We start from the raw sequence: 4,743 nt of genomic DNA on the forward strand, positions 1-4,743 counted from the left end.
TTGATTGTCATGTATGTTAAAATTATTTGACTGTCTTAGAACTCGAATGGCCTCGACTATATTTTGCCTCAAATTGTAAACGATATGGCCATTGTTTGAGGAATAAAGTTTTGATGATAAAAATAAATAAATTATTTGACTGTCCAATTCTCTTCTTTTCAATAAATTTCAAATCAACGGGCCTTGACATCTCTTACTTTCGCATGTACAAATTGTAAACGATATGGGCATCTCACTTTCTTGTTGCATGTTGATTTGTGAGTCAAATTCCTTACTCGTTGCCACAATTTCATCTATAGCATATACAAAATACATCTTTATGTTCCACACAAGGAATATCATTCTTATGGTATCTTTATCTTCCACTTTCGGTCATGTTTTAGACCATCAATTTTAGAGTCGATGTGAATATCAAATGCAAATGGAGTCCAGAAATTTATGTGTGTTTTTGTATCTTCTACTTCCTCCGTTCCAAATTATTCTTCACAGAAATGGATGTATCTAGAATTAAAATACATCTAGATACATCCATACATGCAACAAGTAATTCGGAACGGAGGAAGTAAAATTCAAAGCTCCCTAGGAATGATGGCACTCCATCGTGGCTTTGGGGTCACTAGTATGCCCATATGGAAGGGAGTGAATTTGTGTATCGCTTTTGGGTCAACTCCTAAGTGAACATGGCACACATATGTTGTTTTCTGTGTTAAAAATAAGAATAGCACAACCACACATATAAGAACTTACTCCACCTCACACATAACATACTGCTTCCACATTCATCAGATAAAAGTGAATCAAAAACAAATCATTGATGTAATTAAAAGCTAGTCCAACTCAGGTGAAACAACAATAATGAAGCAACTGACAGACTGCATAAAAAAGACTTAACGTGGCAAAGCGCGAGTCACCTCTAATAATCTGTGATGAACGAGCAGACTCGAGCCTCCTTGTACACCTTCCCTGGCTTGCATAAGTAGCCCTGCTCCGGAGCACAATGCAAGTCACTGGAGCAGACACAGAGTCCTTCGATGGCGCAACTCTTTTTGATGACGTTGGGAGTTCCATTGATACCGAGTACTTGGTCAGTCCACTCATTGGAGAAGAGCCCGTCGGGGTCGTACCTATTTTTCACTTTAAGGAATTCATGAGCTTTTGGGTACTTTGCGATGGCACCATCGAAGGCGAAGTTCCGGTTCTTGCCCCAATGCGGGAGGCCGCCATACTTGCGCAGCGCCATCTGCTCAATCTCGTCCACCACGTCGGCGTGCACACGTGGCATGCCGTTTGTGTGGCTCCGGTAGAAGATGATGTCGAAGTCGACGGAGTCTTCCTTTTTACCAAGGTAAGCCGATGACGCCTTGACGTACCGCATGACCACGCCCACCTTGGAGTCGAGGGCAGCACAAAACATGTCCGGGTTGCGGTCGCGGAGACGTTGCATGTCAATGACGAACGCCCGTGCCTTGGAGGCTGCGACGCTGAAGCCGGAGTTGTAGTAGAAGGAGCCTTGGATGCGCGGGTCCCAAGCACAGGAGGTGAGGAGGCCATCCTCTGGGCTACTGAGGCATGTGCCAGACGCCTGGATGCGGTGTTGGTACCCCACCACCGGGTATCTTGTGAAAGAGACGCCATCGTTTGTGAAACCATAGGACCGTTGCTCGAAGGCGGCCGCTTGCTGTTCCGCCGCCGCGCATCGGGCGGTGTCGGTGCCGTTCTCCTGCAGCCTCTCCTCAGCGACTCTTGCATCGATGAGCCTGCGGGTGGGACTGGCGTGAAAAAGGAGCAAGTCATTGAGGCCATTGCCTGGGGTCGAGACGTCGACGCGGTCGTCCTGGCGGTAGATCACCTTGCCCTGATACGGCAGCCACGTCATGTCGCCAAACTCGTGGAGGTGGCCCCACGCGGCCACCTTCTCCGCCATGTCTGAGTCGTCGCGCTGCACCATCGTCACCGACCGCTTGAACAACGGCTGCATGGTCAGAGTTACCTGAGAGATGACGCCGAGAACGCCAAGGGAGACCTTAACGGCATCCAGGTCTGGGTGATCGGAACCTAGCTCCCTCACTACGGCGAACCCCTGGCTCGCCGGCGCTGGAGTTACGATCCTCAGCCCGACCACGTACTCGTGCACGGCGCCTCCCTTTCCCCACAGCGAGCTCCCGTGCGCGCCCGTCGCCAACATGCCCCCGATGGTCAGGCCGTACCAGTACGGTGAGTGAGGCAGGGACAGCCCCGCCGCGGCAGCGGCCTCGATCAGGTCCCGAAGGAGCATGCCGCTCTCCACCGTCATGAGGCGTTTCGCGACGTCGATGCACACCGTCCGGTTGAGCCGCGCCGTGCTTATGAGTGTACCTTCGTCGCCGCCGGGGTACGCCAGCTTGGGAATGCTGTGTGAGTGCTTGGTGGCCACCTTCACCTTCTGTTTTGTGGACACCACGGCTGCCACGGCCGCGACGAGCTCCTGCTCGGTCCCCGGGTAGGTGACCTTGGCCGCGCGGCAGATGGTGCGGTCCGTGAAGGAGCCGTACGTGTTGGTGATGGTGCAGTTGGACGTGCCATGCGTGCAGATCACCGGGTCCGGCGGAGGGCTGCAGCCAGCGAGCTGGACGAGGACTCCAAGGGAGAGAAGCACCAGCAAGCTTTCCATTGCTCTTGTTTGGCCATGTGACATTGACATTGTTTTGTCTTGACTGGTTGTAGCTAATAGAGACAAGCTAGGCCTTAAATAGAAGGTCTCGGCATGGCGCACAGCTTGGGGGAAAAGTCCTATTCCACCCGGTCATATTTGTGCAGGCATGCACGTTGGAGTCTGACTTCATCGAGTATCTGACCTGCCTATCTGTCATATAAACCTTGCAATGTTTTCGCGTGAGTGAGTTCAACAAGTTAACCGACAGATCTATTCTCTCCGTTCCAAATTACTTGACCTATATTTATCTAGATACGAATGTATATAGACACTAAACAAGTATAGATACATTTGTATTTAGATAAATTCAAGTCAACTAATTTAAAACGGAGTAATAGAAGGTAGCTAGCAAGTGCATGCGTGGACTAATGACACGAAAGAATAGACCATAGATGGAGGCCCTGAAGTTGCAACACCATTAATCTTGAGGGAACAGCGTGGGCAACAGTTTCTATCAAGCAAAATAGCAAAAGGAAAACACAGTCTAGTAGTTTTATCACAATGCATGTCCGAAATTTGCCTGTACGTCACAAAAAATAGTCAGCGGGATTTGCCTAATGGAGAAATGCTTGTATGGCTAAAAACTTTGTCAACAACGTTATCCTCTAGGTTGGATGTCCTTTTCTTGGCTGTTGCAAGTCATGGCTTTCAAATCAAAGAGACGAAAAGTTTAGTCAGCTAGTATCTGTTAGCGTGATTTTGCGGTTTTTCATCCATCTTGCTGAAAGCTACTTCTGCCAGTTTTTGTGTACATGCATGTCTTCCGGACGACTAACATGCAAACTTACAGAGTCAATCCTTATCCAATAAGGAGGCTTTATGAATGTTAGCTAGGTTTGACCTCATCAGGTTTCGGTGATTGACAAGGATCGCTCTTGGGTTTGATTTCTCCGTTCAGCTTTCCTCGGCTGGTTATAGTGGGGAGTAACTTATACTAGTGTCATGCATATGACACTAGTCTAAATTATTATCTTTATAGTGCAAAGTAACATAGTAGTCGTATTATAGAAGATTTTATTTATTAGCTTGTAGACTTATTTTATATTAGGAAGCGTGTTCGAGTAACATATTATGTTACCACTTCTCATTAATTATATGCCACATAAGCAAAAAAAATTAAAATGCGCTATGTTACTAGTTAAGTTACTCCCACTATGACTAGCCTAATGCACCACGCATTGTCGGTGCATTAGGCCCCTCTCAATGCTTCAACTTGGACCGGCGCTAAGCCTGTCATATAGACAAAATTCAGACGTGGCAGGTTAAATTAATGATGAGAGAGAGCGAATCGGTGACCCCACGAGGAAATGACTCCAAGCGCATGACCCTAGGTGAAAACACAGTTAATTTGATCCCATGTGAAGTGTCGTATCATTGTCCTATCATCAGTATTCACATTTGACGACATGTAGGTATTTGCCCAGGTGCTACAAAGGGATGCAAGAATCCGAGACCGCGCGACGCATATAGCACTGAAAGACTGATTTGGTAGAGCATATTTGGAAAAAGTTTGGACCAAAACAGATTATGATCATTAGTTACTTTAGACATATTATTGGCACTTTATGTATGGACTCGAGTCAAATATATTTTCATGTGTTTTACTTAAGAATATTATTTGCTTAATACATGACAGAAATAGACCACAAAGTTACATACTACAAAAGATACTATGACTAATTAAACAAACAGAGCTTAGCTACAGGAAGCAAAGCATCCGTGCATTGGGGAGTTTGGTTGCTAAGCTATTTAATATGCTTAACACCTTATTTAAGGACATGTGAATTAAAAGAGGTCTTATGTTAAATTTTATGTGTGATAGAATAATTGATTACATGTTAATTTATGGACTCTAATAGCCTGCGATGGATGTCCCATTGAATGTTTTCGTTTTCGTTCCCGGAGGGGGGGGGGGGGGTGTTCCTATTTAGCACTACAGGCGCCCATTACATGTCATTTCGCAAACGGGCGCCTGCCGCGAACTCCCTCTACCGCGAGATGGGCCGGCCCACTTACCGTTTTGCTACGTCTCTTTATAAAGTACAAAATAT

The 4,743-nt window shown here is 46.6% G+C and overlaps 1 pseudogene; it reads right to left on the minus strand.

The window, feature by feature from the left end:
• Positions 1–734: 734 nt before the first annotated feature.
• Positions 735–2,729, minus strand: LOC125555883 (L-gulonolactone oxidase 2 pseudogene; annotated as a pseudogene).
• Between the last annotated feature and the right edge of the window lie 2,014 nt (positions 2,730–4,743).

Source organism: Triticum urartu, chromosome 5A, assembly GCF_056163025.1.
Source record: "Triticum urartu cultivar PI428250 chromosome 5A, HENAU_Tu73, whole genome shotgun sequence".
Taxonomy (NCBI): domain Eukaryota; kingdom Viridiplantae; phylum Streptophyta; class Magnoliopsida; order Poales; family Poaceae; genus Triticum; species Triticum urartu.